Here is a 12,382-nt window from a genome sequence, read left to right on the forward strand (position 1 = left end):
ATGGGTTCATTTAGCAAACCAAAATAGACTCTTCCGAACAAACAATTCCTGCATCATTTATATCCTAATGCTTGTCCTAATGATGCACTTATCGTTAACACCAGCTGCTCTAATGGCCTACCTCATTACTCCTCACCTAAAAACCCTTGTGGTTTTGCTGATCCCTCTACAAAATCTTGCACCTGCAAACTCGCTCCTGACCCTTAAAGGGGCTTTGTCAGCCAACCACTAACCACACCCTATGATCTCTAAAACCAGGCTCTAGCGAGCTGTGACGCAAGTAACCCCTAACCCACCAAGAATGATGCAGGTTCCAATACCAAATGATACAAGCCTCATCTCATAATGATCCAAGCCACGTATGACCAGGTTTTCCTGACTACTCCTTTTAGGTCTCTCCTTACTAGTCTGACATGGGGTTATTCTAGGTCAAGCTAGCACCCTTAAAGCTGCAATATGTAACTTTTTGGGCGACCTGACAAAGTTCACATGACTTACAGATATGCAATTTTCATTGATCTGTCATTCTCATAGAAAGCAAGCCTAAGAAGCAGTAGATCTGTTCTATGTGCATTATTTATATGCTTCCCCATGTTAAAGCTTGAGTTTTGCAACTTTTTACTTTGGGTTTGTATACCAGCTTCAAACAGCTGAAAATGCAACATTTTTGGTAATGTAAAATATATTTCACAGCGGTTAAGATGGTACAATGATTCTCTACACTATAATTGCTTGTTTAGTCACAACCTGAAATTAGGCAAACTATTATAATTTTATCAACCAGGAAACAGTGGAGCGATTTCTGCATATTGCATCTTTAATATATCTCTAACTAAACATCATCATCACTACTAGTTTTAAACATTAACACTTCTTATTCTCTTCAAATCAAGCTTTAATATTATAATTTCACTCAATTCTACTCCAGTTACATCTTTAACATTCAACATCCCATCATCCGATTATTTCATTTCATTTCACATTTCACTATCAATCTCCTACAAGCCCGATAGACATAGTCCAAATATACCCTAAAACAAGCAAACATCTCATCCTAAACCATTTTACTATATTACTTCAGTCACCCTTTAACAACCCCAATGTTTCCAACATTTAACATATTCAACATTTCATTATCATTTTTATTGCTTCTAAATTCCAATTAATATATTTTTCTTCTTTTCTATGGTCATTGTCAGTTTCCCTCAACCTTCATTCTCCTCTGTGCTCTGTGTGTGGGTGTGTGAGTGGGGCCTCCTGTCAGCACTTCCTGTCCATGCTTTATGCCACTAAAAAATGTCACAGAAAACTAGGCCCTTAGCCTGCCATTCTGACAGTCTTGAGGATCTATTGTCCCAGCCACACAGGAGAGTTTGGCACCGACAACCACAGACATGGGATCTGTGGGTTTGGCCCCTGAAGGTTGAATTTGACAGGGTTTACTCTTTACTCTTGAATGTGATTATGACTATACAGTTGGTGTCAGGTTAAATTAGCTCCTCCTTTTCAGAGCTATTTGGTGGACATTTTGATGTTCTTGCAAGAGATTTTTAAGCAGAGCCTTTCTTTTTCCACATTGAAGGTTTATATAGCAGACGTCTCATCGTGTAATGCATTGATTGACGACTCTACCCCGGGTGTCATTCTCTGGTGGTACAGTTCCTGAAAGGCGTGCATCGACAAAGACCAGTATCTAAGTTTATGGTACCGACATGGCTTTGGTCCTGAACGCTCTGTGTGAGCCTCCGTCTGAACCATTGGAGTCTGTGGATGTGAAGGTCCTTTTCTGCCAGACTGCCCTGCTCATGGCCTTGGTGTCGGCCAAGCACGTGGGGGATCTTTGCGTGAGATCAGTACACTCTTCTGTTTGGAGTTCACCGATGGTTACTCCAAAGTGATGTTACAAGCTTATGCAGCTTGTGCTCCCAAGGTTTTGCCTATGTCTTACAGGTGCCTGGTATTCGAGCTGTTCCCCTTCTCACCTCCTCCATTTGCTTCCAGTGAACAACAGAGGTTGAATGGCCTGTGTCCGGTGCTTGCTTTACACAAGTACACTGAACAAAAATCAGAGTGTTGGTGCCATGTTTAATGAGCTGAAATAAAAGATCCCATAAAAGGTCACTCTAAAACGTCTCTGTCACACCCTGATCTGTTTCACCTGTCTTTGTGCTTGTCTCCACCCCCCTCCAGGTGTCGACCATCTTCCCCATTATCCCCTGTGTATTTATACCTGTGTTCTCTGTTTGTCTGTTGCCAGCTCGTTTTGTTTGTGAAACCTACCAGCGTTTGTTCTCCTGCTCCTGCCTGTTTCTTGCTCCCGTTGTCTAATCCTTCCCAGTTTTGACCATTCTGCCTGCCCTGACCCTAAGCCTGCCTGCTGTTCTGTACCTTATCCCACCTTACCTGATGATTGACCCCTGCCTGCCCTGACCCTGAGACTGCCTGCTGTTCTGTACCTTACCCCACCTTACCTGATTATTGACCCCTGCCTGTCCTGACCCTGAGACTGCCTGCTGTTCTGTACCTTACCCCACCTTACCTGATTATTGACCCCTGCCTGCCCTGACCCTAAGACTGCCTGCTGTTCTGTACCTTACCCCACCTTACCTGATTATTGACCCCTGCCTGTCCTGACCCTGAGACTGCCTGCTGTTCCGTACCTTACCCCACCTTACCTGATTATTGACCCCAGCCTGCCCTGACCCTGAGACTGCCTGCTGTGCTGTACCTTACCCCACCTTACCTGATTATTGACCCCTGCCTGCCCTGACCCTGAGACTGCCTGCTGTGCTGTACCTTACCCCACCTTACCTGATGATTGACCCCTGCCTGCCCTGACCCTGAGACTGCCTGCTGTTCTGTACCTTACCCCACCTTACCTGATTATCGACCCCTGCCTGCCCTGACCCTGAGACTGCCTGCTGTTCTGTACCTTACCCCACCTTACCTGATTATTGACCCCTGCCTGCCCTGACCCTGAGACTGCCTGCTGTTCTGTACCTTACCCCACCTTACCTGATTATTGACCCCTGCCTGCCCTGACCCTGAGACTGCCTGCTGTTCTGTACCTTACCCCACCTTACCTGATTATTGACCCCTGCCTGCCCTGACCCTGAGACTGCCTGCTGTTCTGTACCTTACCCCACCTTACCCCACCTTACCTGATTATTGACCCCACCCTGATTATTGACCCCTGCCTGCCCTGACCCTGAGACTGCCTGCTGTTCTGTACCTTACCCCACCTTACCTGATTATTGACCCCTGCCTGCCCTGACCCTGAGACTGCCTGCTGTTCTGTACCTTACCCCACCTTACCTGATTATTGACCCCCCTGCCCTGCCCTGACCCTGAGACTGCCTGCTGTTCTGTACCTTACCCCACCTTACCTGATTATTGACCCCTGACCCTGAGACTGCCTGCTGTTCTGACCCCTGATTAGACTGCCTGCCCTGACCCTGAGACTGCCTGCTGTTCTGTACCTTACCCCACCTTACCTGATTATTGACCCCTGCCTGCCCTGACCCTGAGACTGCCTGCTGTACCTACCCCACCTTACCTGATTATTGTTGCCCTGTGAGACTGTTCTGTACCCCACCTTACCTGATTATTGACCCCTGCCTGCCCTGACCCTGGACCCTTTGCACCGTCTCTGTATTATTGCCACCTTCCTGCCTTTGACCTGTCCTTTGTCTGCCCCTGTATTAGAAATAAACGTTTGTTTCTTCAACACTGTCTGCATCTGAGTAATACATAAAATGTGATAGTCTCAAGTTTTGAGGGAGTGTGCATTTGGCATGCTGACTGCAGGAATGTCCACCAGAGCTGTTTCCAGAAAATGGAATGTTAATTTCTCTACTATAAGCCGCCTTCAACATCGTTTTAGAGAATTTGGCAGTACACCCAACCAGCCTCACAACAGCAGACCACATGTAACCACACCAGCCCAGGGCCTCCACATCAAACTTCTTCACCTGCAGGATCATCTGAGACCAGCCACTCGGACAGCTGATGAAACTGTGGGTTAGCACAACCGAAGAATATCTGCAAAAACTGTCAGAAACCATCTCAGAGACGTTCATCTGCGTGCTCATCATCTTCACCAGAGTCTTGACCTGACCTGACCTGTAGTTTGGCATCGTAACAGACTTTAGCGGACAAATGCTCACCTTCGATGGCCACTGGCATGCTGGAGAAGTGTGCTCTTCATGCATGAATCCTGTTTTCAACTGTACTGGGCAGATTAGCCTAGTGGTTAGAGCGTTGGACTCGTAACCGAAAGGTTGCAAGATTGAATCCCCGTGCTGACAAGGTAAGAATCTGTCATTCTGTCCCTGAACAAGGCAGTTAACCCACTGTTCCAAGGCCATCATTGAAAATAATAATTTGTTCTTAACTGACTTGCCTAATTAAATAAAGGTAAAATAAAGAAATGTCAGACAGTGTGTATGGGGTCATATGGCCAAGCGGTTTGCTGATGTAAACATTGTGAACAGAGTGCCCCATAGAGGTGGTGGGGTTATGGTATGGGCAGGCATAAGCAACGAATACAATTGCATTTTATAAATGACAATTTGAAAACACAGAGATACCGTGACCAGATCCTGAGGCCTATTGTCGTGTCATTCATCCGTAGTCATCACCTCATGTTTAAGCACAATAATGCATGGCCCCAAGTAGCAAGGATCTGTACACAATTCTTGGAAACTGAAAATGTCCCAGTTCTTCCATGGCCTACATACTCACCAAGCATGTCACCCATTGAGCACGTTTGTGATGCTCTGGATCGACATGTGCGACAGCATGTTCCAGTTCCTGCCAATATACAGCAACTTCGCACAGCCGTTGAAGAGGAGTGGAACAACATTCCACAGGCCACAATCAACAGCCTGATCAACTCTATGTGAAGGAGATAGAGTATGTCGCGCTGCACGAGGCAAACAGTGGTCACACCAGATACTGACTGGTTTTCTAATCGACGCCCCTACCTTTTTTTTAAGGTATCTGTATTCACACTCATGTGAAATCCATCGATTAGGGCCTAATGAATGTGTTTCAATTGACTGATTTCCTTATATAAGTCAGTAAAATCTTTTAAATTGTTGCATGTTGCATTTATATTTTTGTTCAGTGTATATGTATAGGACTAAGGATATCCACATATGTGACCAGCTTTTTGTCTGTTTCGCTAATTCAGCTAGGGGTAGGGCACTTTTGAAACAGCATCTTTCATATTAGATTGTGGAGGCTATCTCCCTGGTGTACGACAGCGAAGGACAAGGGCTGCCTAGCAGTGTGTGTTCTCACTCCACTAGAGGTGTGGCGGCTGCTTGTTGATATATTGGTGATATCTGCAGCGAGTTGGGGTTCCCGACATAGATTTGTGAGGTTTTATCGCTAGGACATAACTGTTTCCCAGTGTGGCTCATAATGTTCTTCAGCCACACTGTGTCAGGCAGCGGGCAGGTTGTATATTTATCCGGGTTTGAGGCTTGGACTTCAGCAGTATGTGAAGTGCTCATTATAAGGGTTACCACTATTCCCTGTGGGTTTGAGGCTTGGACTTCAGCAGTATGTGAAGTGCTCATTATAAGGGTTACCACTATTCCCTGTGGGTTTGAGGCTTGGACTTCAGCAGTATGTGAAGTGCTCATTATAAGGGTTACCACTATTCCCTGTGGGTTTGAGGCTTGGACTTCAGCAGTATGTGAAGTGCTCATTATAAGGGTTACCACTATTCCCTGTGGGTTTGAGGCTTGGACTTCAGCAGTATGTGAAGTGCTCATTATAAGGGTTACCACTATTCCCTGTGGGTTTGAGGCTTGGACTTCAGCAGTATGTGAAGTGCTCATTATAAGGGTTACCACTATTCCCTGTGGGTTTGAGGCTTGGACTTCAGCAGTATGTGAAGTGCTCATTATAAGGGTTACCACTATTCCCTGTGGGTTTGAGGCTTGGACTTCAGCAGTATGTGAAGTGCTCATTATAAGGGTTACCACTATTCCCTGTGGGTTTGAGGCTTGTGCTGCTGTAGTTCATTGACTCTGGTCGATGCTATGCAGCGCACATGTGCACTTTACCAAGTCACGACGGGTGTTCCATTGTTTTGGGCTTGCAGTTCCTCTTACAAGTTCTGACATTTCAGGCTCGCAAGGTAAGTATTATTCTTGGAACCGTGGGGTTTATGGACTTGGGTTGCAGTGGCAGCTTGTCAGTGCGCATAGCCAAGTTGCAGCAGGTTCTTGTTCCCTATATGGGGCTCTGACAGTTCAGGCCTCATGAGGCTCTGACAGTTCATGCTTCTCGGGTACGTTTTGGGGAAAAAGGTGGCTTCTGTAATCCCTTTTTGGAGCCAGTGGAACCTGTGCGTGCCTGGGCTGCTACGGGCCTCCTAGTTTGGTACCCTCTGACCTGGCTTGGGGTGTGATTGTTTGTTCCCATAGTATGTTATAACGAGTGATAAACTGAAAGGGAAATTACAGTTGTGAATATAACTACTGTTCCCTGAAGGAGGGAATGAGGTATTACATATTTTGGACCTACACAATCAGGTGATTTGGGCTCGCTAAAGAGCAATACTGAATTGAGGAAATTAATGCTCTCTCTCGCCAGGAAACGAGGCGAGAGAGAGAGAGAGACCATCTCTCAGTCTCACTCTATCTATATCAAAGGAAAATTCAACATTTTATATATATATTTATTTATAGGGGACAATGCACATTAATCAACATCAATATTACAATAATGCAACATCCATGTAAATGTGCCGGGGTTAGCCAAAAGATCATTTGCAATCGTAGTCTCAGGGCAGCTAAGGGCCTTAACTTATTTGGGACTGGGGGGCAGTATTAAGTAGCTTGGATAAAAAGGTGCCCAGAGTAAACTGCCTGGTACTCAGCCATTAAAGCTATAATATGCATATAATTAGTAGAATTGGATAGAAAACACTCTGAAGTTTCTAAAGCTGTTTGAATGATGTCTGTGAGTATAACAGAACTCATTTGGCAAGCAAAAACCTGAGAAGAAATCCAAACTGGAAGTGGGAAATCTGATGTTTGTAGTTTTTCAACTCATTGCCTATCGAATATGCAGTGTCTATGGGGTCATATTGCACTCCCTAAGGCTTCCACTAGATGTCAACAGTCTTTAGAACCTTGTTTGAGGCTTTTACTGTGAAGGAGGGGGGAATAAGCGCTGAATGAGTCAGAGGTCTGGCAGAGTGCCATGAGCTGATCACACGCGCACAGGTGAGAGCGACCATTGCATTTCTGCAATGACAAAGGAATTCTCCGGTTGGAACATTATTGAAGATTTATGTTAAAAACATCCTAAAGCTTGATTCTATACATCGTTTGACATGTTTCTACGGACTGTAACGGAACTTTTTGACTTTTCGTCTGGACCTAGTGTCACGCCTCATGAATTTGGATTACTGGGCTAAACGCGCGAACAAAAAGGAGCTATTTGGACATAAATTATGGACTTTATCGAACAAAACAAACATTTATTGGGGAACTGGGATTCCTGGGAGTGCATTCTGATGAAGTTCATCAAAGGTAAGTGAATATTTATAATGTTATTTCTGACTTCTGTTGACTCCACAACATGGCGGATTTGTTTTGTTTTGTTGTCTGAGCGCTGTACTCAGATTATTGCATGGTGTGCTTTTTCCATAACGTTTTTTTGAAATCTGACACAGTGGTTGCATTAAGGAGAAGTGGATCTAAAATTCCCTGCATAACAATTGTATCGTTTAGCAATGTTTATTATGAGTATTTCTGTAAATATCCCAGAGAAGTTAATCTGTCCATCGAATATGGGTTCTTCCCCAAATCTTGGAAGTCTGCTGCAGTGATACCCGTTTTAAAATCTGGTGACCCAACACTGGTGGAAAATTACCAACCTATAAGCATTCTTCCAATGCTATCAAAAGTAACTGAAAGATGGGTGGCTGATCATCTGACTGATCACCTCCTTCAGGGCAACTCAATACATCAAATGCCATTTGGATTCAGAACTAACAATTCTACCAAAACAGCCAATTGCTATTTTCTGGGCACCTTATTCATCCAAGCTACTCAATACTGCCCCCCAGTCCCAAAGAAGTTAAATCTAATCTGGACCTAGGTGGTGAAGTCAGTCTTTTTGGATCTTAAAAAGGCTTTTGTTACTGTGAATCATTAGGTCCTATCTTCCCTTACTGTGTCCACTGACGTGTCCACTGACGTCAGTAGTTGGATGTATTCTTATCTGGCAAACAGAAGTCAAAGGGTTTGTTTGGGGGACACTCAGTCAGACTCTCTTTACTATAACATTGGGGTCCCACAAGGGTCAATATTAGGCCCCCTTCTGTTTACCATTATATATAAATGATCTCCCACAAGTTAACATGCAGATGAATGCAGACGATACAGTTCTGTATGTACACAAAAAATAGACACCTAGCTGTTAACTGAAGCTATTGTACATGTTTTTAAATGGATTACTAATTATTGCCTTCATTTAAATGTCAACAAGACGGTTTGTATGTACTTCTCCAAGAAATCCATTGATTCTTCCCAGCGAGCTGTTCTTGTTAATGGAGAAAATCTGAAAGTTGTGTTTAACTTCAGGTATCTTGGTGTCATTTTGGTCTCCAACTTGACATTTAAGAAACGTGAAGAAGGTGATTAACACGGTCAAATATGGATTATCCAACTTTAGGTTTATAAGACATTTCCGTCTTCTGGAGGCCACACAACTATATATGCATGCTATGATCTTCTCACATCTGAGATTTTGCCTCACAAGCTGGTCACAAGCAGGAGCTACTATTCTGAAACCAATTGAATCCCTCTACAAATTGCGTTGTCCCTTTTCGACACGTTAAAATCGGTCAATCAGTCTTCTCTGTCAGAACTACAATATACTGGAATGCAATGCCCATAGACTTGAGAAGCTGCACTGATTATTGTACTTTAAAATTTAATTTGAAAACATGGCTCAAATCTATCCAAACCTGTACACGAGTTATCTGTGGTTCCTCATATGTAAGACGATGATAGATGATGATGATAGTGTTGTTGTCATTAGAATGATATATTATTGGATGTATTGTATTGATATTTTGTATTGTTTTAGTGAGTATATGTATTGTGACTGTGTTAACCTCTCTGTACACGGAACCCGGTAGCGGGATGAAATTCGACAACATACGGTGATCGCGACATAAATATTCATATTAAACATGAATGAAAATACAAGTGTCTCACATGTTTCGAAAGCCTAGACTCTTGCTAATCCAACTGCGTTGTCAGATTTAAAAAAGGATTTACTGTGAAAGAATACGATGCGATTATCTGAGTATAGAGCCCCATAAAAAACAACTATTTCAACCAGCACAGGCGTAACAAAATCACAAACTGCAATAAAATAAATAGTTTACCTTTGACGATCTTCCTCTCTTTGCAATCCCAATGCTCATTGTTACACAATGAATGGTCTATTGTTTGATAAAATCAATTTTTATAGCCTAACACAAAACATTTTATGAACCGCTTGTGTCGTGAATTACGTCTCATTCCATTTTCAACGACACACTTGAGGTAAATACACACACAGAACGTGACTTTTCCAGTCATGTTTGGTTTCATTGCAATCAACTGGTTTGTTTGTAACACAACCAAACCTGATGGGTCATTTCGCAGGACATATTGACTGAAAGAAACCGATTTGAAGACAACAAGTAATGATATCATTGTGCACCAATGATTTGCCCGCTGTTTCGTTGATTGACTGTATTTTAACCCAATGACCACTGATCGTCTTGAAATCTAGCTGGGTAGATAGCCAATGAGCTGAGGTAAACGGCAATATGTAATGTTTATGTGTTGGAAAACCAACCTATGTAGTAAACTCCAGCATAAAGAGGGTAATTCGCCATTGAAGTTTCATAACGGAAGGAGCAACGCATGTTGCGCACAGCATTGTTTTGGTAAAGCGCATATCCAGCTGTTTATATATCAATCAGTATGGCGACTAAGTCAGGGAAAGCTAAACATAAGTCTAGATATACAGATGTACACACAATTTTAGAATAAATTGATCGAGGACGATTAATTTAGCGATTCCCAAATGGAGGAATATTCTTTGAACGGAGAGGACATCATTTTGGACTGGTATGTTCTTCTCATGCTAATGCCGTTGTTTGAAATTAATAATATAAAATATTATTTGCGAAATGAAATAGCCTATTTGAGGCTATTGAGGGGATGGCAGGCCCACAACAATGGCCAAAGTGAAATGGAGACAGTAGATACAGCTGGCCTGTTGTAATATAATAAAGACAGTAGATCTAGCTGAAATGTCATAATATAAATGAGACAGTAGATCTAGCAGGTCTATAATAATATATTCAACCTTATGTTCCCTGTACTCTATATATACAGTGCCTTGCGAAAGTATTCGGCCCCCTTGAACCCCTCGACCTTTTGCCACATTTCAGGCTTCAAACATAAAGATATAAAACTGTATTTTTTTGTGAAGAATCAACAAGTGGGACACAATCATGAAGTGGAACGACATTTATTGGATATTTCAAACTTTTTTAACAAAACAAAAACTGAAAAATTGGGCGTGCAAAATTATTCAGCCCCTTTACTTTCAGTGCAGCAAACTCTCTCCAGAAGTTCAGTGAGGATGTGTCTGTGATCCTTTGCTCCTCGCTTCCAGAGTGCCTGCTGCTGTTATCCTCACAGAAATTATGACTGATAAGACAGCAGCTGATGCACTGAAGACTGTATCATTGTCAAATAACATGTTCTACCGTAGGATCGACGACATGGGCGTTGATATTGTTGAAAAATGATCATTTCTGTCCATTTTCTCTGCAGTTGGACGAATCGACTGAAGTTAGTGGGGAAGCCCAGTTGATTGCGTTTGTGCGATAGAGACATTTCGGCAATTAATGAGCACATTCTGTTCTGCTAGAAGCTAATGGGGAGAACTACAAGTAAGGATGTGTTTGGATTGGAAATTCTGTGTTCATGTGTGCATCAATGCCTGGGAGAGTGAAATGATTAATTGTCCACATAAAGTAAATCCCACTGTATCATTCACAGAGAGGCATTAGCCAGCAAGAGAATGAATCCTGAGTTACATTATGTTTTGAATGATGCAGTGAAAGTTATTCACTTTATCATCATAAATCCAGACCTCTGAACTGTACGTGTCGGGACGAGACACAGGCAGGCAGCGTTTCTCAGCCAGTCAATCATGAATCAGCTGGCATAATTTTGATGGATATAATATATATACACACAAAGAAATGTAAATTGAAAAAAGGTCAAACGAAACAAAGTGCAGCTAGTTTGCAGTCTTTCCAGCTTTCAGTTTGAAGATTGTGTTAGCTGTGTTGTTGGCTTGCTCCTCTGAACAACGGTGTCCTGATGAGTGAGCACATTTTCTTTGATTGTGTTAGCTGTGTTGTTGGCTTGCTCCTCTGAACAACGGTGTCCTGATGATTGAGCACATTCTCTTTGATTGTGTTAGCTGTGTTGTTGTGTTACGGTGCTGCACATTTTCTTTGATTGTGTTAGTTGTTGGCTTGCTCCTCTGAACAACGGTGTCCTGATGAGTGAGCACATTCTCTTTGATTGTGTTAGCTGTGTTGTTGGCTTGCTCCTCTGAACAATGGTGTCCTGATGAGTGAGCACATTTTCTTTGATTGTGTTAGCTGTGTTGTTGGCTTGCTCATCGGTGTCCTGATGAGTGAGCACATTTTCTTTGATTGTGTTAGCTGTGTTGTTGGCTTGCTCCTCTGAACAACGGTGTCCTGATGAGTGAGCACATTTTCTTTGATTGTGTTAGCTGTGTTGTTGGCTTGCTCCTCTGAACAACGGTGTCCTGATGAGTGAGCACATTCTCTTTGATTGTGTTAGCTGTGTTGTTGGCTTGCTCCTCTGAACAACGGTGTCCTGATGAGTGAGCACATTTTCTTTGATGGTGTTAGCTGTATTGTTGGCTTGCTCCTCTGAACAACGGTGTCCTGATGAGTGAGCACATGTTCTTTGCCAGGTGAAATCACGGCTCATTATATCATTATGTCTGTATCCAAATAAATCACTAAAAAAACAGCTTATGCAAAAGCACCTACTTTGCTGTTATTCTGGCTGCACTTTTTGATGTGACTGTAAGTTAACCGTGGTTGGCTAGCTAGCAAGCAAGGGATAAGAAAATTGTCAGCCAGTATGGCAATGGAACATTTAGATCTAACGACTGGGTTGCGTCCATAGATTCAGAACAAAAAGACTGAACGACTGGGTCGTGTCTCTGACAACCGACCCGATGAAACGAACGTCCAGCCGGCTTAGGTAGCAACGCTAGATTTGGGTTGGGACGATATCTT

This window comes from Oncorhynchus keta, chromosome 24 (assembly GCF_023373465.1).
Source record: "Oncorhynchus keta strain PuntledgeMale-10-30-2019 chromosome 24, Oket_V2, whole genome shotgun sequence".
In the NCBI taxonomy this organism is placed as follows: Eukaryota; Metazoa; Chordata; class Actinopteri; order Salmoniformes; family Salmonidae; genus Oncorhynchus; species Oncorhynchus keta.